General features: G+C 40.9%; 1 protein-coding gene across 5 annotated transcripts in view; it reads left to right on the forward strand.

The window, feature by feature from the left end:
- Nucleotides 1-9,973: 9,973 nt before the first annotated feature.
- Nucleotides 9,974-27,507, forward strand: part of Rgs6 (regulator of G protein signaling 6) — a 480,138-nt gene continuing 462,604 nt past the window's right edge. For all 5 annotated transcript variants that reach the window (XM_048361955.1, XM_048361951.1, XM_048361952.1 and 2 more), the window contains exon 1: nt 9,974-10,306. The gene's annotated coding sequence lies outside the window, so the exon portion shown is untranslated. The remainder of the gene's footprint in view (nt 10,307-27,507) is intronic.

Here is a 27,507-nt window from a genome sequence, read left to right on the forward strand (position 1 = left end):
GCACATCTTTGAGGTTCTTTGTACACAGAATAGAGATGATCCTGGAGTCCTGATTAATCTGTACTAACAGCGGGCATCTGCGAACCAGCTCAGTATCATTATCATGCTGGCCAAAGAATGTACAAAATTATCTACTTTGGTAGCTGTGGTTGCCTTCACAATTTGCTGTAGATTTATTACTTGTAAATAAAGAGTGCTATAGTCTCTATCTACAGTGGAGAGAATTCCCCCTCCTCCAAAACTAATAGGTGAGATGGGGGCTGCAGAACAGGGTGAACAGTGGATAATGTGAGGAAGTGAGGTCAACTGATGAGAAAGAGGCAGAAAACAAAGACTGTGCTTTAAAAAGAGGTAAAAAGGGAGAGAAATAGAAATAAAAATTGCATTCTGTGTTAATTGAAAAGAACCCAGACAACTTTCTTATAATTCTTTCTTGCAAAATAAAATCTAGTTGGTGAACTCCCCTAGAGAATAAGCATTTCTGGTTAGGGTATTTTAAATGCTAACGACCTGCTCATGTGCATATTAAACCTAATGGAATGACATCTTGCAGGAATTCAGGTCAAAATGCACCAGTTCTTAGGAAATTCTTTTTTTGGATATGCCCCCCAAGCACAGGCAACAAAAGCTAAAGTAGACACATTGGATTGCAACAAACTAAAAAGCTTCCATGTTGTAAAAGAACCATCAACAAAGGATTGAGAGAACTCTTAGAGTCAGAGAACGTATTTGCAAGCCATGTATTCAGTAGGTTAATATCCAAATGCATAATGATCTCAATACCATAATTCCCCATTTTAAAACTGGACAAAGGAGATATATATATGTATATATATATATATATATATATTCCCCCAAAACAGCATGTAACTGTTTAGCCTCACTAATTACCAAGAAAATGTAAGCTAAGCTGACAAGTTAAGATGTCATCTTACTCTAGTCTCCTTTCCCTATGTTTTTATCCTGAATTCAACCATTTCTCATTACTTTCACCTCTACTGATGAAATTCAAGACAAAATACTATCATCTCTTACATGCTGCATTTCTGCAATAACCCCACTCCTTAATCTCCTCTCTTTTACTGTATATTCTAAACACATTAGCACAATAGCTGGAATTGAATAGTAAGGTGACACCTTCATAGAATAAATCACATGAGCCCATGCCTTTGAAAAGACTTCATTGCCTTAAAACTTTTCTTTAAAAATTGGCATAATTTTCTGGGTGCCAGTGGCTCCTACCTAGAATCCTAGCTACTCCGGAGGCTGAGATCTGAGGATTGCTGTTTGAAGTTAGACCTGGCAGGAAAGCCTGTGAAACTCTTATCTCCAATTAACTATCAAAAAAGCTGGAGCTGTGACTCAAGTGATAGATAGCCGTGAGGACAAAAGCTTAGGGACAATACCCAGGCCCTGAGTTCAAGCCCCAGGACCAGCACCAAAAAAAAAAAATTGGCATAGTTTCAGGTTTACAGAAAAGTTGTGAAGATACTATATTGTTCCTACTGTCTTTCACCTAGCTTCCTCTAATGTTAATGCCCTATAAAACTAAAGTTGTTTCATATTTCTATAACAAAATACCTGAGGCTGGGTACCTTGTAAGTAGGGAGACTGATTTGACTCATGATTATGGTAGCTGGATGGTACAAACAGCATGGGGGTGCTGCAGAGGTCTCTCTTGACAACACAGGGAAAATGTAGAAAAGGGACAGCAGTTTGCAGAAGAGACCAAGTGTGTGTATGGCACCTTTTATATCAAGATGCTTTGATGAGAACTGACTCACTTCTAAAATGTTCCTATACTTTAATGTCATATAATATGTATTCACATGTATAAAATGTATAATGATCATATAAGGGAAAGTAGAATCATTTCCATGGGTTACAAACCTTCAAGCTTCTCTCTTCTGATTATTTTGAAGTCTATAACATTGCTGTAGATCATGGTCACCCCCTGTGCTGTAGAATTGTAGGACTTATTCTTCCTAATCAACTGGACAACCCAGGTTCCATTTGGTTGGCTTTCTATCACACAAATAAAAAAAGTAGAGTACATTCTATAGCACACCTAATCAATACTAATGAAAACTGTCACGATCATGAGAAGCCTAAATTAACCCATGAGCCATTCATCCAGCCAGCCAACCCAACCAACAAGCAAGCCAACACTCAAACAGCCAGCCAACCAACCAACAAACCAAAGACTGAGGAACTGACTGGAGAGGCTCAAGAGATGTGAAGACTAAATGTTCTGGTTTGGGGCTAGAGCAGAAAATGGATGTTAGGGAAAGCATTTGTAATATCCTAATAAGAGCTATGTTGAGTTCTTAGCTTTGATGAATGTGCTATGATTACTATTATGGTTTGTATATGGTTTGTCCCCCAATGGTTCATGTGTTCATCACCTTCCTGTTGCTGGGACAAAATATCTGGCATAAGCCAACTTAAAGGAGGACTTTGGCTCATAGTTTCAGAGGCTCAATCCATGTTTAGTTGGTTACATGGTTACCGGGTGACCTGCCTTTGATGTGTCTGGGCTACGGTTAGGTAGTACACCCTGGCCCAGAGCATGATGGTAAGAGAGCAAAGCTGCTCACCTCAGGGTGGTCAGGAAGCAGAAAGTGAGAGCTTTTATTTATTTATTTTTTTTTTTGCCTTAGTGATCTACCACTTATTATACAGCTCCATTTCAGCTTTTTAGTGGTTAATTGGGGTCTAGTTTTGAACTGCAATCTTCAGATCTCAGCCTCCTGAGTAGCTAGGATTATAGATATGAAGCACTGATGATGCCTAACTGAGAGTCTCATTTTTAAAGGCTTGATAATCTCCCCCCTCTCTTTTCTCTGTCTGTATGAATCATAGTTTATAAATGCATTTGTCCACTGATGGATATTAAGCTGCTTCCATTGTTCAACTGCTATGAATGATGGTACAGCAGACACAGGAGCACAGCTATCGCTACTGATTTCATATCTTCTGTTTTAGTACCAAGAAGATTACAGCGACATAGAAGGATAATGTTACTTTTTTTTTCATAGTCTCCATACTGTTTTCTACAATGGTGGTACTATTCGCATTCCCACCAACAATGTGTGAAGTTCCCTTTTCCCTGTATGCCAACATTTGTTATCTTTTGTTTTGATAACAACCATGCCAGTCATGCTAGTCCAACTGCCTTGTGGTGATATCTCATTGTGCTTTATAATTTTCATTTTCCTGATGATTGTTGAGGCTGATTAGTTGTGCATGTACCTGTTGGTCATTCAGATATTTTATTTTGAGAAATATCTATTCAGTTCTTTTGCCTATTTTGAGGTTAGGTTTTTATTTGCTTTTTGTTTAGCTGCTCTTATACCTTGAGTGTTAACCTTTCATAAAGGTATAATTTACAAATAGTTTCTCGCACTCCGAGGGTATCCCCTTACTTTGCCAATTGTTTCCATTACTGTGCAGAAGTTTTCTACTTCAATGTAGTTCCTACTTAATTATTTTGCTTTTGTTGCTTGACTTTTGGTGTGATATCATTAAAATAAATCCATTGCCTAGGATAATTTCAAGAAAAATTCCCTTTATAACTTCCTCTGGGAGTTTTATGGTTTCATGTCTTATAATTATAGTTTTCATTAATTTGAGTTGATACTTGTGTATGCTAAAAGAAAGGAGTAATCTTTAGCACATGTATAGCCAACTTTTCCATTTATTTATTTTGTTTTTCAAAAATTGTTATTATAAAGGTGATATACAGAGGGGGTATAGTTACCTAAATCAGGTAATAAGTACATTTCCTTTTGGCTAATATCACCCCTTCCCTCAGTCTCTTCCAGTTTTTCCCTTCTGTCCCCACTCACAGGTTGTACAGTTCATGTTCAATATAGTATCCAGGAAGAACCACTGCTGCATTTGTTCACCTTTTATCCCTCCATTTCTATAATTTTTCCATTTATTAAATTTTTATTTTTTCTTCATTGTGTTTTTTGATGTTCAAGTCAAAAGTTAGTTGGATAGCTATTGCTAGGTTTATATCTGTATTTCCCATTCTATTCCATTAGTTTGTGTGTCAGTCTTTATGCTGGTAACACACTGTTTGATAACTGTAGCTTACAAAATCAACATACAGAAGTCAGGCCCAGTTCTTTACACCAATGATGTGATCTGGCTAAGAAACAAGTTAGTAAATCAATCTAATTTGTGAGCATACAAAATTAACATACTTAGGAATAAACTTAATCCAGGGAGTAAAAGATCTACCTAGACACTGAAAATGATAAGATATCTTTTGTCCATAGTTAATATGGAATGGAAATATACCTTGTGTCTGTGGTTTGGAAGAATTTATTACCGTTAGTTCTCTACACTACCCAAAGGGTCCCACAAGCTCAGTGTCATTGCCACCAAAATTCCAATGGCATTTTTTTCATAGAAACAGAAAATGAAAATTCTAAAATTCATCTAGAATCACAGAAGACACTAAATAGTAATGTAATCTTGAGAGAGGAAACAAACCTGAAGCCTTATACTTCCTGATTTCATATTATACTGCGGATTTCATTTTTTATTAATGTTCTTGAAGAATACCAATGAGGAATTAGCAAACAAGACTCAGAAGAGAGCTGAGTTGAGCTCTGGTTCTTAAGTACCCACAAAAAGATATACGGAAATTAAAACATGGTTGTTTTTAAGAAGAAATTGTTGTCATGCTTTATGTGGGAGTGTTAAGCATTAGATTTTCAAGTTCTTGCGGGACCTGTGGTCATATATTTCAGAGTTTTTGGTAGAGTTTGTAGCTGACACATTTGACTCGACAAAGGGTCTTTTATTGGCTCTTCAATAAAGGATTCTTCTTGTGGAAGCATATTCTTGTCCTACTGTGGTTTGAATCAACCCTTTTAAAATTGACTCTGATGAATTGTGGGAATCCCAGAAATTGCAAGAGCGAGGCAGGAGCAGATGTTTCTGGCAAAGAACCTGTTTAGCCCTTAGGTCACACATGCAGGCATCTGTCTATTCTGTGTCCCTTCTGGAAGTCAGTGCTGGTTTCCTAGAAGGTACCTAAATGAAGCAAGTTGGTCCACACAACTGCTGTAAACAGCATTTGTGGTTCTTTGGGGCTTTGTGCAGCTTTTTAGCAAGTTTGTTACTGGTGATGTGAACTTTTGCAGATGTGTATTGGTTGGACATGAACATATGCTTGCATCTTGATATTAAGTTCCAGGACTTTGTAAACATGCATTCCACATTGACATAGCATGACTTCTGACTTGCAAACATGGCCATTCTGGCAGCAAGACAAAAACACATCTGCTCATAGATGCACAGCTTTTAAAGCCATAGATCCAGTGCTAACGTTGGAAAGAGGAAGTCTCCTGCTTCAGAGCATTGCCAGCGTGGTTGCTGTGGACTCCTCCTGAGACCGAGGAGAGAATGGGATTAACTACTAAAGATGTTCCCCCTTCTGAGAAGAAAGCATCCTGCAAGTTGGCTCACACATCCTTGGTTCAGTAGTAGAACCCCAGGTCTCACCACTGGAAATGTAGACTTAGGGGCTCTGAAGAGGACTCATAATCTTTTTTTTTTGGCCAGTCCTGGGCCTTGGACTCAGGGCCTGAGCACTGTCCCTGGCTTCTTTTTGCTCAAGGATAGCACTCTGCGACTTGAGCCACAGCGCCACTTCTGGCCGTTTTCTGTATATGTGGTGCTGGGGAATCGAACCCAGGGCCTCATGTATACGATGCAAGCGCTCTTGCCACTAGGCCATATCCCCAGCCCTCATAATCTTTATTAGTAGGTTTTAATAAGTATTTCCAACTCCCTACACCAGGTGATAGAGATGTTGTGATCTTCTAGCCATCTTTTTTTTTCTTTATTTCTTTTTTGTGCTTCTTTTTTTTTTTTTTTTTAACCTGTGGATTGAACTCAGGGTCTTGCACATCAAGTACTCTACCACTTGAATCATGTGCCCAGCTCTTTTGTCTGTTTTGTTTTTGTTGTTGCTGAGATAGGGTGTCATTGACTTCCTGGCTATCTGGCCTCAAACCTACAGTCTTCCTGCCTCTGCCTCCTCAACAGCTCGAATTAGGTGTGTGTTACCACAGGCAGCTTTAAAAGCTTGGAGAAGATCCTTTTCTAGTGTACCTATCAGAACACAAGGAAAAATGGAGCTGAAATCTTTTCTTCTTTTACTGCCCAAAACAGAAAGAATACTGTTCTTATTCTTAGCTCTCAGGAAAAGAAAAAGTCTGCACAAAATAGTGAAGGAAAAAAAAGTAGGGGTTTGAGGAAAAGTAGCAATAGCTGTCAAATTTCAAAAAACACAGTCCTGGGAATGGGTCATTATCTATCCAAATCCATTGTGTTGAGATGCTTGAAAGGCATTGTCTCCAATACCATTTTTCTAACTTCGTCTTTCAATGCAGTTATTAAACACTCAATTTCCAACTCATTTCTGCTCTTCTGTTCAATTTGTCACCTGATTCAAGAGCTATATGACAATCAATTTTGTCCCAATCTTTTCTGCAGCTCCTCACCTGGTAATGAAGTAATCAAAAGATTCAGGATTTTACCTTCAAGCATATTTCATTTTATATTTTAGATGAGTTTCAGGAAACTGTCTTGTATGCAGCATGACCTTAATAAATAATGGTTGGGTGGATGAGTGAACAGTTGGGCTGAATCTGATTATTGCATATATACACAAGGTGTTGGATACAGATCAAATCCTATTTGCAGCAGAGTGATTCTTAAAGGAAACTTAGGGTGGATGAATGCTTTTGAAAAGTGATGGGTTTTTGTTGCTGTTTGTTTGGTTCAGGAGAACAATTATTTCTTAATGTGTCCTCTTAAACCTCTCATTTTAAAATCATTTTAAATTATAAAATAAATTGCATACTTGGATCACAGAGTTCCCTCACACCTTACATCCAGGTATTTATGTTTCTGAACTCATGTGAGAAGAAGTTGCAAATGGCCACTTTTCCTTTGCTGTGACAATATATACCTGACACAAACAACTTAAAAAGAGGAAAGGTTTACTTTGGCTCATGGTTTTAGAGGTTTCATTCCATAGTTGCTTGGCCCATGCTTTGTATATCATGGTGGGGGCTACACAGAGGACTGACCACTCAAGGAAGCTGGAAGGAGAGAGGGAGGGGAAAAGAGAGAGAAAGAGAGGAGGAGGAGGAGGAAGGAAGAGAGAAGGAGACAAGGAGAGACAAAAAAGGAGGGAGAGAAATAAAAAGAGTTAGGGAGAAAATGAGGAGGGGGTTCCTAATATCCTTTCAGGACACACTTCCAATGACCTAACTTCCTCCCACTAGGCCTCACCTTCTAAAGGGTCACTACTCCCACGCGCCCCCCCCCCCCACCCCGGTGCCAGAGGCTAGAGATGAATCTTTACACACGTGGGCCCTTAGGAGATATTCCAGGTCCAAACTAGAGTACTTCCTACTTCCATGTATACTTGCTAAAAACAGAAAGTTCTTTGGGTAACTAGAATACAGCCTGCATGTTAAGAAGATAACATCAATCTAATTGGGTTCCCTGGTATCTATAGGATTTTTTGAAATTGCATGGTGGTGCCTGCCATTCCTGTCATTTACTGATGATCTTATATCTCATTCAAGATCACCTGCTGCATTGAGTTGTCTCTTTCAACCCAGAGCCATCTTCCATAGTCTGGACAATTTCAAAGAATACAGGCCAGTCACTTGAGTTTCTCTCTGTTGGCATCTGTCTGATGTTTCCTCATGACTTCTGTACTCATGCATTCTAAGTACTGACAAAGAAGATTTCAGCCTGTGGAACCACATGCATGGAGAGTCCATTTCCTTAAAGGCATAGACATTTAGGTAAACACAAACCTCCCTCAACCCCAATGACATAATACAATTCAAGAATAAATTTAGGATTTATTTATTTTTTTAAATTACATTTTTATTAAATAGCTGCTGTTAGGGATGACCTGAAAACTGGAGTAACTAAATGGAAGTTTTAGTGTTAAAATTATAACAGCTTCTAAACGCTGGTGATGACTCCATGCTAGAGGGCTGCACCCCCACCCGTGAGACTAGTTTCTTGTAGTTTGACATTTAAAAATGTAGGGAGCACTTGTTCATCTCTATACCTGGGTAAAAATCATGGTAACGGACAGTAAAAAATGATCATAGTCATAGACTATAGAAATAACCATAATAGTAGTAGAAATGCCATGGTAACTGTTGGGTTGGTTTACTTATGATTGAGTACTGGATTGTTTTAGCCCGCTCAAGCCAGCTTAGTGGTAATGGGGAAACATGGTCGCAATTGTTAAAATAAAGTTAGTACTAGGTCAGCCTGACCACAAGATTCTGCTTCTGTAAACGGTTTGCTTAACCCATTTGTGACTTGCTCTACCCCCTGCATTAACCCCCTGCATCAGTGCTTTGTGACCACCTGTTGTCAATTCCTGATATCGAGGCCAGTTCCTGATATCAAAGCCAAAATAGATAAGTGAAAGGGTAGATCGCCAATAGAAATAGGACAAGACTTGCTTGCTAAATGCCATCCAATCAAGTATCTGCAAGTTGGAAATACCCTGCCCCTGTTGTAATCACAATAAAAACCCTGCCTATCTGAGAGTCAGGACTCTTAATCCAGATCCACTGTGTCAGTGACGGTTGGGAGTCCAGGCTCCAGCTTACAATAAAGACTCTCCTGCGTTTGCATTGGTATAGGCTCCTTGGTGGTCTTTGGGGATAGGCATAACACTGCAACAAAGGGTTTCCATTCAACATGTCAATTTATGCTTACAATGTATCTTGGTTAGTGTCACCCCTTCCATTAATCTCCCTCCCCTTCCTCCCCACTGGTCCTCTCAAGTTGCGTATTAACAGGGTGGCTATCATCCAGCACCAACCATCTTGTCCTGTCTCCACCCACAGCTTTCGAAATCTTTTTTTTTTTTTTTGCCAGTCCTGGGCCTCGAACTCAGGTCCTGAGCACTGTTCCTGGCTTCTTTTTGCTCAAGGCTAGCACTCTGCCACTTGAGCCACAGCACCACTTGTGGCTTTTTCTATCTATGCGGTGCTGCGGAATCGACCCCAGGGCTTCATGTATCCAAGGCAGGCACTCTACCACTAGGCCATATTCCCAGCCCGGCTTCCGGAATCTTTAAACATCAGATTTCAAAACTCCCACATGAAAGTGGGTCCCTTCGGGTTTTGTCATTTTCTCTTTAAACTTCTTTTTTTTCTTTTTAATTCCCAAAGATATTTGCATACATTTTCTCCAAAGCTTTTTTTTTTTTTGGTCGGGTTTTAAGATAGGAACAATCACAAAGCACTCCAAATCCTGACTAAATAAACACGACGAGGTTCTAACAGTATCACTGAGGATCACTGTGGCCCATTTTTAATTCAGAAGGCGCCAACCTCACGCTGGAAGAGGAATCCCCAAACCAGGGGGCACAGCACCCAGAGAGTCCTTGGCACTCCTCGAGTTCCTGAACCGGCCCTGCTTAGAAGGGTCAGAAGGAGCCACCCGCGGGTCCAGCCAGCCTCTCGGTGGCTGCTGAAGGTGCAGAGACATTTCCCGTTTTCCCTTCCCCTGGGGAATCCCGATCCACACTTCCGGGGCCCCGGGATCAGGTGAGCCCGGCGGCGGTGCCCTTGGGACGCGCGCAGGTTGCCTCCACTTCGCCCTGGCCGCCGGCCCCGCCTCGCCCGGTGTGGGCGGGGACCCAGGTGCCGGCGCCCAGGTGCGCGGGGCGCGGGGCGCGGGGCTGCAGCTCCGCTCGGCACCCGACAGCGGGCGCCGCAGCCGCAGCTCGCGGGCCGCCGAGCGAGCGGAGCGCCTCGGTGAGTTGGGGCAGCTCCTGACGCTCGGCCCTGCTCGCTCGGCAGCGGCAGCTCCGCCCGTCCGCTCGCTCTCGGGGTTCCCCCAGTTCCGGGAGCCGACGGGCGCCGTGGGAGCGGACCCACCCTCCGGCGGGCGAGGAGCGTGGAAAGCCAAAACCGGCGGGGAGCGCACTGGAGACCCCCGCGCGCCGCGCGCCCGGGCACCATGCGACCCGCCGCGCCTCCCCGCGGGCCCGGGGCTGCGCTCTCGGCTCGCTGAGCCCCAGCGCTCGGGCTCCCAGGCGCACGCGGACAGTGGAGGCGACACGTCGTCCAGCCGCGGGGACACGGACTAGACTCCCCTCCTGCCCCCAAGAGGTGGCCGCTCCTCGGTTCCCGGGGCTTCTCCAAGCTCGGCCATGAATCTGGCGCAAGCTGGGCGGTAGGAGAAATTCCGGAGCTGGAGGGCGAGGGCGTCAAGCAATTTGGTTGCTAAGGTAATTGTAGTTGTGGCAAAATAAATAAAAATAAAATATATATTCCCCCGTAAGAAGCGATCGGGAGGGAGATGATGTGAGACAGCCCCGCACCCCTCGCGTCCCCCGCCCTTCGGAGGTGTTGATTTCATCTCGCGGGTGTGGGCGCGGGTCCGTTTCAGATGCGTGACAGGTGCGGGTGCTTGCCTGCAGCTGGGACCGCCGGTGGAGGGGATCTTACATAATAAGGCTTGGGGCAAGCTGGCGAGCGGACTTGTGTGGGATGGGCGCAGGTCTGCAGAGGGATCGCTCCTGGCTTGGGGTGTGACGCGCTCTCCGCCCGGGACACCCGAGCCCAGGTGCTTGGAAGCGCTTCCCAGGCGCCCGCCCGGCTTCGCCACTGCAGGTACGGCCCGCGCACCGCACCCGCAGACGTGCCCGGAACTTTTTCTCCGACAGCGAGGTTGGGTGGCGAGGCCCGGAAGGCAGGCGCGGGGTGGTGAGCTTTGATTTATTTTGGGGTGTGTGGGGTGTGCATCGTGCTTAGGAAAGGAAACCCAAAGCATCTTAGGAGAGGACGAGCGACGGACGGGTTAAGTGTGCAGACCGCGTTCCACAGTCGCTGTCAGGCTGGGTGGAAAGTGGCTCAGTGAGAGCCGGGAAGTGACCCAGAAAATTTAATTTTGTTCAGAATGAAAGCTGCTGTACTTAATTTAATGCAAAAAAAAAAAAAGGCTGATAGAGTGGGGACGTTACTTTCTCTCGTGGAAGAAAAGTGGCATTTTTCTAAGGCACACTGAGTTTACTTGGGGTCTTTTTCTTGGCTTGGAATTGTTCTCCCTGCATGTGTTATGCTTAGGAGTTGGAAAGACTGGAAACTTCTGATCAATATCTTGGTGCAGCCCCCAGGTAAAACTACAAAAACAAAAACAAAAAAATAATCAGGGTGAGGTGAAATCCAATAACAACCTTTTCTCACCCAAGAAATGGAAGGATAAGAATTGAGTTGGGAAAGAATGAGGAGGGTCATACACAATGGCCACAAGTTCGTGTGTGTGTCAGGTGTGGGGGGTGGGTTCTGTCCAAAATTGTCAGACTGGAGGAAAATCCTAAGTTTAGCTTGATATGTACACAACTAGGCTCTTGTAGAACCATTTGCACAGATGGGTAATTTTATGGCATCTGAACTGGGCTATTGGTGGGAAACTTTCTGTGAGTTGTATGTTCTTTATTCTAATTCTGAATTTATTGGTTTTGCAATGGGTATAGGTTTATCTTGTGGAAGAGTGTAGAGGAAACTGGAGACTTGGACAGACAGCCTTGTAAACTAAAGCATACGTGATTAAACTGGCAGAGCCAGTATAAATAAATACTTCCTGAGTTCTCTGATACTACTATTAAGCTAAAGTGTTGTGTAAATGTGGTGATCTCATGTACTATTAACTACTTCAAGACAGTCTTCCTAATAAGTCATCCTTTCCAGAAAGATCCTGCAGATTCTAGAAGTGTCAGGTCCTGGTAAAGGAGACAGTCAGTGTTTGGTGATGTTTCTTTTGCGGTCATTGGAGTGATTCTTGTTTCCCATAAAATTTTTTCAATTAATATTCACTGAATTTCTGCTGTTTTGATAAAGCAATGCTAGTTTCTCACGGAAGCAATCAAGGCCTTCTTCAATATAACATTATCACCAATGTTTTTGTAGCAGAAATATTATTTTCAGTGCGACCTGCTTCTGTACTTAGATTTTATTTGTGGAATAAGATCTCCAACATAAAGATTTTTAAGTGAGCAAATATTGGAGAAAAAAAAAAACAAAAAACAAACAAAATCAAAGTACTTTCGACAGTGGAATTTGCCAGTCATTTTGAATGTTTTATTATCCTGCAGGGAAAACATTTTATGTGAAGGTAGGATCATTCTGTCTTCTCATTCTGATCTTTCCCCATGCATTTTATCCTCTGAACTCCTGACTTTGCCAGGCATGGCTGAACATTCTGTTTCGTGCCAGGGGTTAAACACCAGGGAGCTTTGAGTAAAGAGCTGTGTGTCACATAAACATTTTTTTTTTAATTTTTGAAAGGGATGCTTCTTCAAAGATCTCAATACTGGGATTAATTTTTCCTTCAGCCTCACAGCTTGTCTGAATTCTTAGTGCTTTGAACTTAGGAATGCATTTAACCTCTTCAGTTTTCAAGGCCAGCTGGAAGGAATGTATTTACTGAATTTCATCTTCATTATAACATATGGCATGATATAAATAATTACTATACACACACTGTCCAGCTGTATGGAAAGAAATAGAAATACAAAATAAACCTCCATGCTGAGTGACATGGATATAACATTTCCAAAATCAGTTTTATGGTTTTTTTTTATTATAAAAGGTAACATTTATTTAGAACAATCTAGAAAAAAAACCTCATGAAGATTATCTGTAATCCTCTACAGCCGAGAGAACGTCTATTAACATTTCTTCAATTGACATCCCTCCAGATGTTTATTTGAATTCTATCTTCATTGTATTTTACCTTTCCCTGGTCTTCAGATCTTATAAATAGAACTTGGATATATGTTGAAGGCTTGAGAAATGATTGCTGCTTTACTAGATGATTTGATAGACCAGACTTAAATTTTAAACGTTGTTACTTTCAAAGAAGTAGGCTCGTCATTTCTCTACTTGTCAAAAATGAATATTTGTACTTTGGGCTGGAATATGGATGGTCTCCCATTAGACTTAGGCAGCGAAGTGCCAAGGAAGTAGAAAAACACTGGCCATTCTGGGTGGGAGACCTGAGTTCTGGTTGCAACCATCAACTACCCATGGGGCCTTTGGCCACTAGGCCTCTGTTTCCTCGAAGGAGAGATGACACTTTCAGGTTTATCTCAAAACCCTCTGACTTATATGTTGCCTTGACATTTGATGAGGATGATCCTTATTTGAAGAGGGATTATTCAAAGGGAGAGTTGGGGCTCACCCCCAGAATTTGATTCACCCTGCCTGCAGTTGGCTTGAGAATTTACATTTCTAATAATCCCCTAGGTGCAGCCCCCTCTGCTGCTCTGGTACCCACCTGAAAAGTACAGAGTAAGCTCCTTGGGGCCAAAAACTCTTTCACTTTTTTTGTTTTCTCATCCATCGACCTTGTTCCCAGCACTGTACCTGCCAATAGTTACTCAGGAACTGCTGGCTGGTTCGATCAATATCTGTTTTATCCATGGAGAGAAACTTTCTCAACTAGTCGAGATAGAAAGAACAATCATCCAGAATTTGGGCTCGTGAAGTTTGTAATAAGAGTCATCATTAGTCATGAAACCCAATTCTTCAAACTGCAAAGAAAGCCAAAATTCTTGCAATTAAGCAATTAAAAATAAACATTAGACCTAATGAGTACTATGGAATGATTAGGAATACCTGCATGAGACATTATACACCATGAAGCTTACTAACTGCTCCATAGTACCTTCCTGGGACTGTTAAGTGGCAACACATCTTCTGCCTCGTACAGTTAACCCTTCATAGTTCTGGCTTCTGTTTCTGCCCACTCAACTCAACCACTGAAATACTTAGAAAAAATTGTGTCTGTACTGGGTACCTGCAAATTGAATATCTATGAACATTTACTTCGTATTACATAAGCTACAGATGATTTAAAGTGTACAAAAGAATGTGCATAGGTTAGATGCAAAGGCTGTGTCATTTTGTTTTATTATCTTCAAGTAGTTGTACCGAGGAGTTGCCATTTCACAAAGTAGTTTGTGAATACAACACATCTTGATCAATGTCACCCCCTTTCAACATTCTCATCCAGCCCTGCAAATCCACCCCTTCCCTCACTTTCCTTAATTTTGTGGGGGTATACATTGAATTCTTCACTGCATTTTCCCCCTTCTTCTCTTCATTGGTCTACCTGTCTTCCTTTGATACCACCTTACCCCATTCAAGTACCCACTTCCTGGTGTTTAGTTTGTTGAACTTACACTATTTGAGTTCTCTCTGAATCTACCATATTTCATTTAATACATTTGTATACACTTACATACCACTCAACACACTTATATGTTTATAAACCAATTCTAGCTCCCACATAAGGGGAAATTTGCAACCTTTGTCTCTCTGGACCTGACTTACTTCACTTAATGTAATGTTTTTCCAGGTCCTTCCATTTCTTTGCAAATGATACAATATCATTCTTTCTAATGGATGAGTAAAATTCATTGTATATGTCACATTTCCTTGCTCTATAAGGGATGTCATTCTGTAGGAAAGACCGATTGGAGAGATGACTATATTCTATAAAAGGACAGTGGAAGTTTGCTAATAATCACTTCATTCACAAAACCAAAAGGTAAAAGAGGCAATGCTATCCCTTACCCGCCCAAGCTCACCCATCAAAAGGCAGACCAATGTTCATTAGAGCCTATGAGAGAAATCACCATTTTATGATTGAGGAAACTAAAACTCAGAGAAACAAATTAACTGGAGTAAGTACTCAGAGCTAGTATTAGCATCAGAATTCAGACCCAGACCCACCTGATCCTGAAGGGCAGTGCTCTTCATTTCCTTCCCTGAACCCCCTGTGAGTAATGGCGAGTCAGATGTTGGGAATTCCAGCTGGCTGTGGTAGCTCACTGAGAATTTTCACTTCTCTTTGGGTGGCTACTTATTGAACAGAAAATCAATCCTTTCCTTCTACTTAGGTGTTAGAAATATAGGGTACACCCATGTTTTATACATGGAACCACTAAAAATGGTAAATGTGAACAAATTAGGTGCACCTTTAACTGTGGCTATTAAAGTTAGCGGTGGCAGAAACTATCATGATTTCTCTAAAATGCTTTGGAAAAATCATCAAAGGAGGAATACGCTTTTCAGTTTGGGCATGGTCATGTTTCCTTATTCTCTAGTAACTTCCCTCCCCAGGAGGCTCTTCTTATCTAAGTGGAGCACGCTGAGATGGGTCTCTTGCGAGAATGTGAACTAGTCTGGAGTCTTTGGAAGTCCTCAAGATACCTATAGTACACTCACTGAGATCCTGCTAGCTCACAACCTTCATAGACTCCTATTATTCTTAAAGAAACACCTAAAAACCCTATTAATTGTATTTCTGAATCTCACATTCTCATCTCCAAAATAAGAATAAAAGTGAATTCTGAAGTATGTGAGATTGAAGACAGGAGATCAGCTGTAGCATAGAGGCAGAAGCAGCTTGAGGAGATGCAACAGTCCAGATGAGACTGTTTTCTAATAATTTGTTTCTGAAAAGAACATATTTAAAGGTAATGTTTCCTTGTGGTTTGTCTTGTTCCTGAAGACTTGCTATATCAGTCTAGCATGTGGGGGACTGACTCTCTAGTCTCTCTGACATTGAGATTTGAAGAAACATGTAGAGAACAAGTAGACCAGATGTCTTGGTAGGATAGGACACCATAGGGTAGACCTCTTTTGTGAAAGGCAAGGGTGCCATCTTTGCCTTGAGCCTAATGGCTGTTTATCACCAGTGAAAAGAGAAATGAAACATTGTTAGTGCTTTTATATTGGTACCTGTTAAGCCAGTTATGACCCACACCTGGAACTGGCCTATGTTTGTTTTTTCTCTAGAATTATAGGTATTTCTTACAGTGCCTGGCACTTAGTAGGAGGAGTCTGGTTAATGTGACTGAGTTTTTGACTAGCAGCGGTAGGTACATTCAGTGGGAAGAGGCATAGGTATGGATGCCTAGCTGGTTTGAGAAGCATGTGCAGATTAGCTCAGATGTAGGTGCAAGGTGGAAATGTTATAGCCCTCAGCTTCTTGCTTGCTAGACCTATTTTTGATCTATGACAAGGTGAGAGTCTAGTGTCTAAGTATATGTGTTTGTCTCCTTTGGTGGGCTATAGCTGTTTGTTTGCTTTGTTCTGGGCCTTGATTTTATCTCCATCTTCAGCATGAGGTCACTACATAGTGAATGCTTCATAAAAAGAGTTAACCAAACAGAATAGTGACCCCAAACTGTGGATCTGTCAGAGTGGTGTGCTCTTCTTACAAAGTAAGGATCAGCTTCAGTAAAGATTTCTGTAGATCAAAGCCTTTAACAGCTGAGAGGTTGTATTACTTCCATGAGAAAGTATTGAAACAGGAAAATAAGATTTGCAACTAATGGAGAAACTGAAAAAGAGATTTGCCACTTTCTCTTAATGTCAGAGAACTATCAAGTGGTGAAACCCAGAATTAAGCATATATGAACAAAATTCTCTCACACACATGCACACATACATGTGAGAAGTTTTGTTATGTTATGTTGCCCATGCTAGTCTTGAACTCTGGGATGCAAGTCTCACAGTATCAAGAAGTATAGACATTTGCTACTAGGCCTGGCTTAAACTCACACCTTATCTGCCTCCAAAGTCTTGAGTTGTTTGCCATACACCAGATGGGGAGTAACAGATACCCGACCCTTGAGATAGTTTTGATCCTCTTAGAATGATGATAAAGATAAGTAGAAAATCAATGATAAAGGATGTTAAATAAGTATCTGGAAAAATTTCCTGGAAGTTTATGTTATGTTAGATTTTGTAGCAAAGAATAATAAAGGCAAGAAACAATGTACAATTCAGTTAAGAATTAGAGCGATTGTCTTATCATGAGATGTGAAGAGACAGGCTTTGGGAAATGGGAAGAAATTTTATAGGTGAAGAGAGAAGTAACAGCAAGATTTCTTTCTTTTGATAGGAAGGGTTGACAGTGGTTGATATTAAATTCATTAATGTTTACTTTTAAAGTAAGTACTAATCTAATGGAATGAGGATGGAGCTCAGTGATAGGTTCTCATATTTACTTTGCACAAGATTCTGGGTTTAGTCCCCAGCAAACATACACAGACACACAGACAGGCAGGCAGGCAGGCAGACAGACAGACAGACACACACACACACACACACACACACACACACACACACAGAGAGAGAAAACCAAACAAAAGCAAAATAACTAAAGCCTTCATAATCAAAGTCATTCTAGACCAGTTTAGCAAAAATGGTGGCTCTGGGCTTGGAGCCATGGCTAGGTGGTAGAGTACCAGCCAATAGGGGAAGCATCAGATACCAAGTGTAAGTCCTAGAGTTACAAAAGAAAAATGGTAGCTGTAGCTCATGATTCTACTCATTGTCTTTTATTGTCCCCTGTTACTACTTTTCTTCATATGCTGTTGTACTGTATGTATTCATGTGGACACATTCAAGTGTCCCTTCCCTTAACATATATGTTTCAGGGAGCAAGGACTCTATCCTATCCCCTGTTCTAACATCAGCATCTGTGGCATTCTGGTTCATAGTACTTAACCATGACTTGCATTTACTGTGGAATAAACTCCATAAGGAGACAGCCTTAGTAAGTTAGTTGCAAACTCAAGCACTTAGAGGGACTGATTGGATAAAACAAAGGAAACAAGTTGTAGATGGTATCTGGTAGTGGCCTTTAGGTCTGGGAAGGTTGGGGAAAAGTGAGGACCAGGCTAAAGTTCAGGGTATGGGATGCTCTAAAAGTCCTGTCATTGTCCTTCTTGTAAACTATTTTAAATCACAAACTAATTCCAATTAAGAAGAAATCATATAGTTTCACATGGCACAATCCAAGAGAAACATTTGTCTGAATTGTTTCTTTTGTCTACCTGTGATGGCCAGTCTTACCTGTTTGTGATCTCTCTAGTAAAAAAGACAGCAACTTGAAAAAAACAACACCCAAAACATGCAGTGTATTTTCTCTTAAACTGCTATGTAAGTGCTACTGTGTTCAGATTCCAAACCAAGCAGGAAGATGGTCATTATTCTGCTGACCATACATCCTAATTCAAAGACTGATTCAGCAGCTACATCGAAATAGAAAGGACACATTCACAAAGAAGAAATATATTGATTGTATTTTAGACTTTTTAGGGGAAGGCATCTTCATTTTTAGTGCAACAGGTAGTTGTAGGGGAAGGCTGCTGGCTTTTGTCTATGTGCAGGAGTCTGGCTCACAGGACAAAGCAGATGAACACTGTTGGTCTGATTCTCGCCTCACCTCTGCAGAACAGGGCTGGGAAACCTTTGGTTTACAGGGAGTTACAGGATAGAGGGTGCTGGAAGCCTTCTTGGGAGCAGCAGTCATCTCTTTGCTAGGTGTACCAGTTCCCTTCTCTATTTCAGTTACACCCAGGTCTCTGCTGTTTCTCTTGACTTCTTGTTTGGACCAAGCTGTGAATCCCATAACCAGAGTTCCTTCTTGATTGATGATTAATCAGATATAGCTCCTAGGTTTAAGAAACGTAGAATTTTGTTGGAGAAAAAAAACAAACACCAGAATGTGATATGTAAGGGGTACAAAAGTGCAATGGGGAGAGCTACATCCAGGCAGAGAGCTTTCACTGAAAAGGTTGGACATGCATGTTGACTATCGAGGACTGGAGGGTTTGAGGCCTGGAGGGATGGGACCAACCACCCAGGTGGCAAGGCACAGGGGTGTGTGCCCGAGGCATTTCAGTATAAATAAAAGGATAGAAGAGATCAAGTATAAGGAGAGTGCAGGGAATATGTAATACCCTTTGCTGAGAGTTGGGTTGTTGAAAAGAAAATCTTTCTGGTAGAAGTCTGCATTGATGAACTTAAAAATGTGTGAAACAGGGACAAGGGAAACCTTAGTTGTTAGCAAAAGTGTTTCTGTGTGTGTGTGTACATATATATGTATATATATATATATATAACACCAAATAAATATATAAATGAATAAATATATTTATATATAAAACAAAACCCAAACATATAAATAAGTATTTATATATAAAAGCCCAAACATATAAATAAATTAAAAAATGGGTTTTTATTTTGTGTGGGGCTTGAACTCAGTGTCTGGGTGACGTCCTTGAGGGTTTTTTTTTTTTTTTTTTTTTTGCTCAAGGCTAGCAATCTACCTTGTGAGCCACAGCTCTACTTCTGACTTTTTAGTGGTTTACTGGAGATATGAGTCTCATGGACTTTCCTGACTAGGCTGGCTTTGAACCCTGATCCTCAGATGTCAGCCTTCTGAATAGCTAGGATTATAGGCGTGAGCCTCTAACACCCAGTCTACTTGTCATATTTTCTGCTAGTAAAACGAGAATATAGAAGTGTACAGTGAATGACATATTACTCACCTTATTTGATAACGGAAGTGTGCCAGTGAGTCTCCAGCTGCATCTTTCACTTTTCCAGCGTCTTCCTCCCCAGCAGCGAAATGCTGTCATGAAGTTTTGTTCTATTTCAGTCCACACCCAGGCACATGGGAGGGTCCCTCTCTGTGTCAGGCTCTGTCCCAGCATTTGATGCCTTTCACACTGTCTCCATGAGAAAGGTTGACCACTGATGAAGTTTATCAGAACTTAGTCTGCCTGGCTCATTAGGCAGTCCTCAGCATCATACCCCCATACGTTCAGCACCACACCAAAGCACCTTGCTGTCAGTTCTAGGTTCTGATTTTTTTTTTAAGGTGGGGAACAGTGGGTGATAGGCTTCCTTTAGCTTTCCAAAGCTCCTCTACAAAAGTCACTTCCCCTGCCTGCCATCTGCCAGCCACCCCTCCTCCACTTTCAGGCCTCAGTTTTTGATCTCCAGTTGCTTCTATTACAAATAATCCTTAACAGGAATGGCCAGTGGGCTATCAAAAATGTATTTAACAAGTCAGGCACTAGTGGCTCATGCCTGTAATCCTAGCTACTCAGTAGGCTGAGATCTGAGGATCATGGTTCAAAGCCAGCCCAGGCAGGAGTCTGTGAGATTCTTTATCTGCAATTAATCCCCCCAAAACTCCAGAAGTGGAGGTGCGGCTCAAGTGGTAGAGTGCTAATCTTGAGCAAAAAGAAGCTCAGAAACAGCACCTAGGTCCTGGGTTCAAGCCCCAAGACTGGTACACATGTCAATAGGGTGGTTTAAGTTGAACTTTGGAAATTCTTGGCTGGGGAAGTTTTCTATGATTGAACTGGCTGTGTTGTTGATACATGAAGATGACCAGTCATTGATCAGAATAGAAACACCAGTCCATGGGAGGAATTGAATATCACAAATAAATAAAAATGGTGGTCGTAGTGACAGTGATTCAGGGCTCATTTAGATACAAGCCCCTTACTTTCAGCTTCCCCAAATCCAACAATAACCCAATTGAACTGAAGCAATATTCAAACCTTTCAAACAATAAACAAATACATAAATACATCTATATGACCATATAGCTGAGAATTCAGGATAAGGCTAGATCCACGGACTTAAGCAATATCATCAGCACTCTCTTCCTTGACATCTAGGGCTTGAACTCAGGGCCTGGGCACTGTCCCTGAGTTTTTTTGCTCAGGGCTAGTGCTCTACCACTTGAGCCACAGCTCCACTTACAGCATTTTTGGTAGTGAATTGGATATGAGAGTTTCATAAACTTTCCTGTCTAGAGTTTGCTTTGAACAGTGATCCTCAAATCTCAGTAGCTAGGATTACTGGTGTGAGCCAATGGCCTAACTTATTATTCATTTTTAGCCTGATTTCTAACAGTTATGTTCTTATTTTGGAAATATATACATTTCATTTAAGAGCACGTATATACATATATATGTACTCATTTTTGTCCTCCTGGCTTCTTATACACAACATTGTTAAACTCTCAGCCATATTGTGATATGTAGCAATGTTCATTCATTTTTATTGCTATGTAGTATTCTCTGTGGTGCTATTTCACACACATTTATGTGTCTACTATTGGTGGAAATTTGGGGGCATTTATAATTCAGCCACATTATGAATTTTGCTGCTGCAGACATTTTTGAATGTGCTTTATGGCACACATGAATGCATTTGTGTTTGGTGTACACCTGACTGGATTCCTGAGATTTTCAATTACACATACGTTTAAGTGTAGTTGGCTTGTAGGAAGAGTTTTCCTAAGTGGTTGTACCAATATATAATATTATTGTTATCAATCAGGTAATTAGACATATTGGGATTTGTCTGTGTGTTTTCTAGTCTATTTTATTTCCTATTTGTCTATTTTAATGCTGATACTGTGCCTTAATTGCTTGCACTTTATAGTAGTCTTGTTGTCTTGTAGTGCATGTCCTTCAGCTTTGTTATAACGTAAGCATAGTTTGGTTATTCTTAGCCATTTGAATTACAGTATCAATTTTAAAATAATCATTTGAGGGGATTTGGTGTTTGCATTAAGTCTCTAGCCCAAATTGGAAGTAACTAAGTGTTATCAATAGTGGGAACTATTTCTATCCGTTAACATGCCACATCCCTCCATTTATTTAGACTCTTTATTTCTGTTGTATTTTCATGTCCCATGCTGTAAAGGTATTAATCATCTTTTAAGATATATTTATTACTATTATTTGAAGTCATTTATTGTTGTTAGAAATGAAACCTTTTTAACACCATACCATTTTTTTTATTGTAATATATTTCTATATATATTATATATAAACTATATTTCTATACAATTGAGGTTTTATATATTGACCTTATGTACATTGACTTTGTTAACTTCTTAATTGTGCATATATTAGTATGGATTTTCTATATACACAATTCAGTTACTGACAGATCAATTTTTACCCTTTTCTAATTGTGATTTCTATTTCTACTTAACTCTCTTCCTCCCTCCTTCCCTTCATCCCTCCCTTTGTTCCTTCCTTTCTCTCTTTCTCCAGTCCTGGGGCTTGAACTCAGGGTCTGAGTGCTATTCCTGAGCTCCTTTTGCTCAAGGCTAATGCTATACCACTTGAGCCACAACACCATTTCCAGCGTTTTCTTAAATTAATTGGAGATAAGAGTCTCACGAACGATCCTGCCCAGGCTGGCTTCAAACTGTGATTCTCAGCTCCCAGCTCCCCTGAATAGCTAGGATTATAGGTGTGAGCTGCTGGTACCCAGACCTATTTCTTATTCTTATATATTACATAGCCTAAGACTTCTAACATAAGGCTGAGTAGAAGTGGCAAAACCGTGCTTCCTTCTATATGTCTGGTCTGAATGGGAAACTTTGTTTTTGAGATTGTGTGTTGCTGTGTAGCTCAGGGTGGCCTACAGCTCCCAAGTGCTGGGATTCAGGTGTGCATCCCAGTGGCAAATTGTTAAAGTTTGGCTATGAGGTGTGATAGTTGCTTTAAGTATTTTTGTAAATGTCCTTTATCAGATTCAACACATCCAGGAAATTCTAAGGCCATTGCCATGAAGAGAGGTTGAATTTGACCAACTGCTTAAAGCAATAGCCAAATCCTGGAATTTCATATTCCCATTTTTCTGTTTTCTTTTGATTCTTGAACCATTATATCTTCACTGCTTCAGGAGTTTTTTTTCTTTTTATATTTTATCCAGATTTTGTAGATGTTCTTGTGGGTTGATCTGCTGTAGGTAGATCCTTATGGTCAGAAATGGTGCATTCTAATTGAACTATTTTTGTACATGGAATGGTGTAAAACAATCTCCCAGGAATTATTCAATTGTTATTTTCTTGACTGAGATTGCTTCTGGCTGGTGAACTTTATGAACAGATTTTTCTTTTGTTAAGTTTTGCATCTGAAGAAGAGGAAAAGCCTATTGCTTTCATGCCAAGTGTGGCATAGTAGTCATTGAAGGGATGTACTCTGAGTTGGGTGAAAGTGCTTAATTTTAAGGTATCTCCATACTGATTTTACCTGCTTCCCCAAAGAAAGAAAACAATGAAATCCCAAGGAATAAAGCTGACATTATATTTTTTTAAATCATAAGAAAAGAAAAAGCCAATGGTAATCTTTTTCTTCTTGGGTCCCCCGAGATCATGCCATCCTCTTCATCTCTTAGTCATCCCCTGTTGAGTATAAAAATTGGCAAGCCTCTCTGTCACTCCTTCTTCTTGAACAGCCACACAATCTTTTTCTCATGTGAAATGAGAGAAGAATAAAGTGTGACTTCAGCAGGCTCCACAGGCAGTTGCATTTGAAACTATAACCTTGATTCCATACTTAAAATTGTGAAGAGAAGCATTTGAGATCTCCAGCCCCAAGTTCTGAGGCAGACTCTGTTGCTGACCCTCAAAGAGAGATTAGAGTACAACTGGGCCTTCTCCGACCTCAGGATCATCTTCTGAAAAATAAAGTGCTTGTGCTTGCTCTAGAGGAATAAACTATTTTTAATGCAAAAGACTAAATAGTCAATACTTTGAGCTTGCAGTTATTCATTTCTGCTGTATTGCAAAAGCAAATTCATGACAAGGAAGTAAGTGAAAAGACATTGATTAAGTTTTATGGACACAAATTTGAATTTTGTACAGTTTTCCTGTGTCATAAAATATGATTCTTCTAATATTTCTCAACCATCCAAGAGCCATTTCTTTGACACAGGCCATAGGGAAACAAGCAACTTGCTAGTAGCCCATAGACTTGAGTTTGTTGACCTTTGAACTAGTTGAATATCAAGAGTTTTTCCAGAGTTCTATTTGGCTTTGATGTGGAAGTCTTTTAAAAGTATTTTTCTGGCTGGGTACTGATGGCTCATGCCTATTAGCTACTCAGGAGGCTGAGATCTGAGAATCACAGTTCAAAGCCAGACTAAGCAAGAAAGTCCAGTCCATGAGACTCTTATTTCCAATTAACCAGTAAAAACCCAGAAGTGGAGCTATGGCTCAAGTGGTAGAGCACTAACCTTGAGCACAAAAGCTCAGGGACAGTGCTCAGGCCCTGAGCTCAAGCTTCAGGACCATCACTCTCTCTCTTTCTCTCTCTCTCTCTCTCTCTCTCATATATATGCAATATGTTATACATAAATAATATATTATAAATATATATTTCTATCCGATGAACATTATTCAGAAGGGTCTATTTGTTTCTTTTAGATGGACTAACAATAAGAAAATATAATATTTTTTTTGAGGCACGGTTTCACTATTATAAAGCTCAGAGTTGTCTGTCCTAGCCTCCTATGGACTAAAATTAGAAACACACTGCCAACCCTCCTGGCTAAAGATCTTTGTTTTACCTTTATTTCTTTTTTTTTTTTTTTTTTTTTTTTGGCCAGTCCTGGGCCTTGGACTCAGGGCCTGAGCACTGTCCCTGGCTTCTTCCCGCTCAAGGCTAGCACTCTGCCACTTGAGCCACAGCGCCGCTTCTGGCCGTTTTCTGTATATGTGGTGCTGGGGAATCGAACCTAGGGCCTCGTGTATCCGAGGCAGGCACTCTTGCCACTAGGCTATATCCCCAGCCCCTTTATTTCTTTTTTGATACTTGCTCTTTCTTTTTGTATATACAAGTGTCTGATTTGTGCAATCTTCCTTTGCCTGAAGAATTCTTTTGGCATTTTTTTACCCCCATGACAAATCTGCTAGTGATGAACTTCCTTGTTTTTAGCAAAATCTTCTGAGAATGTCTATTTTTGCCATTTTTGAGTGAGAATTTCACTAGATGTGGAATTCTCAGCAAAGTGTTTTCCTTTTCTTTCAACATTTTTAGTATTTCAAGCTGCACTTTTGCTTGTGTGGTGTTTGATGGGAAAGCCTTCAATTCCTATCCTCGTTATCTAGGTAAGGACCTGGTTTCCTTCGGAATTTCTCTCTCTGTGTCTCTGTGTCTCTCTGTCTCTCTGTCTCTCTCTCTCTCTCTCTCTCTCTCTCTCTCTCTGTGTGTGTGTGTGTGTGTGTGTGTGTGTGTGTGTTTTCAATTTGAATACAATGTGCCTGTGTTATTTTTCCTTTTTTTCCCACTTAATCTGATTAGTGTTTCTTAATTTTGCTGGACTTCTGCTGTATATATTCTCTTCATATGTTTTGAAGTTTGAAAAGTTCCCAATCATTATTGATTCAAGTATTTTTCCCTCCTTTCTCTTTCATCTCTGGAACCCTGATTATACTTTTATTAAAATCTTTTTATATTGTTCCACATTTTTTAAACATTCTGTTTTGTTTCCCCCTTCTCTATCTCTCTCTCTCTCTCTCTCTCTCTCTCTCTCTCTCTCTCTCACACACACACACACACACACACACACACACATACACACATATCTGGGGATTTTCTTTTGACCTTGAAGCTCCCTGATTATTATTTTTTTTGACAATTTAGAGTGTGCAGAGCAGGTCAAGGGGAGTAGGCCTATGTGTTACAATGATTTTGAGTTTTAGCATTTCCTTTGTAAAGGAGCTATTGTGTTTTTTTTTAAATTTAGTGTCTTTGCTTTATTGCCACTTAGCTTTTTTAATTAAAATCTTTAACATTTTAAATAGAGTTCTTTAAAAATATTCTGTCTCTTAATGATACAGGTAATTCTAATATCTGTGGCATATCTGAGTCTCAGCTTGAGAAATGCTGATCTCAGAATGTGTATTTCCTGCCTGTTGTTTTCCATTCAAAGCCATTCATTATGTCCTGTGAAGTAGAAATTGGGGCAAATAGGCCTTTAGTAAGAGACTTTAGTCTGGTGAGGAGTTGGGCTGTGTTGAGTATTCTCTGGTGCTGCCTGCACAGGTCAAAGATTTTGAATTCTGCTAGTGTGTTTGTGCTTGGTCTCTGATTTTAGGTTTTCCTAAGTAGTCTTCCTTAAGGAGTTTGGTATTGGAGACCTTTTAGCTGTAATCTCCTGTTGGTGTGGTTATAGGGTCTAAGTGAGCAGGAATTTCCTGTAGCATCTTTAAGAGCAAAGACGCAATCCTTTCCTTTTAGTAATGCAGCACCACTTTCCTGTATAAGAGAACAGAAAAATCAAGAACATGGCAGCATAGCTGAGGCTGTCTGAAAATGAGGGATGAAGGATGCACTCTTTCCAGGCTTCCATTGCTTCAATCAGTTCCAAAATAAGCCACCAGCAAATACTAGGTACTAAGTAAGAAGAAAGTGATATTGCCAGTGCAGAAAGGACGAAAGGCAAGTTCTGGAGTGTTCATCTGCTTGGATGTGAACTTGGAGTTGGTGTGTGTTTGGGTTCCAGCAGTGATAGAGCTCTGCCAGAACAGCAAGACATGGGAAGGATTTGTGGGAGCAGAAGATCTTTGCAAAGGAGAGATTATGCCAGTGTGACTTTACAATGGAACCATGGAGGGAAGTAAGTGAAGGTGGTGGGAGAGGTGGCCACAGGTAGTAAAGGTGGTGGGAGAGGTGGCCACAGGTAGTAAAGGTGATTGGAGAGGTGGCCACAGGTTGTAGGGTCCATGGGTTGAATGTCTCACTGAGTTTGCAATGAATGCAAGTAAGCTGGAAAGCTAGTAGGTGGGCACGGCGGCGAGGGGGGGGGGTAGTTTGTGATGGAATTCAAGGTGAGAGAGTCAGATGACAGCTGAGGGGGAAATTGGTTCAGGCAGGGAAATCAAAGACCTGAGAAGCAACTTTTCCCATAAGTCTTTGACTCTGATGTTGAAGCCATGGAGACTAACGAAGGAGTTAGGGATGAAGAAGGAAACCTGAGAGCTGCTGTCTACTGGCAATGAAACCACTTCAGTAGGAGGGAGGGGGCCCACCACAGTGAGGGTAGGTGGAAAGATGATCTGTCACTAAAGCAGAGATTTGTGTAGGAAGAAGCGAGGGAGCAATGGAGAGCTGAGAGAATGTCTGTCTCATTTCCTGGTCTGGAAAGAAAGAAAGTTTGGATTTGAGGACCAGGGGGGTAGAATGTCTTAAAGGAGCATAGATTTCCACTGAAGTAGCAGGAGGTCTTGCTGAGATTGGAGGTGGAAGAACACAGCAGGCATGGTTATTTTGTCTACAGGAGAAGGACTCAAAGGTGGAGAGTGTAGGGAATTGGCCACAGGGCTGTGAGTGTGGATTTTGTGAATTCCGGTAAGAGGGTTCCTAGGTGAACCAGGACTTCCTGCAGCTATTATAGTGACTGAGAGTGCACAGCTTCCCGGGTCAAACAGGGGACCTGCTATATGGTGAACTTTCTGCTTCTCTCTCCTGCCTTAGTTTATAGGATCATTGTTTAACATAAAAGACATACACCAATTTTCTGTATACATAGCTTTGGGAGGCTAATTTGGTTAGGCTTTCAGGTAGCTGTGACAACCTGGGGTTGAATTTCTTTATGTGTTGCAAAGCATGTTGGTATGGAGAAGTCAACTTGGCTGATAAAAGTAGAATGAAGGAAACTCAGAATAGCTGAGACTCTACTATGCTCTGTGCCAAATACATTGTGTGGGCCATTTTGTAGAGATCAAGACTGACATGTTGGAAAGACTATAGCTGGGATTTTTAGTTCCTTACCTACTTTGGGTACGTGCCCTGTGTTCTCC

This window comes from Perognathus longimembris, chromosome 14 (genome assembly GCF_023159225.1).
Source record: "Perognathus longimembris pacificus isolate PPM17 chromosome 14, ASM2315922v1, whole genome shotgun sequence".
In the NCBI taxonomy this organism is placed as follows: Eukaryota; Metazoa; Chordata; class Mammalia; order Rodentia; family Heteromyidae; genus Perognathus; species Perognathus longimembris.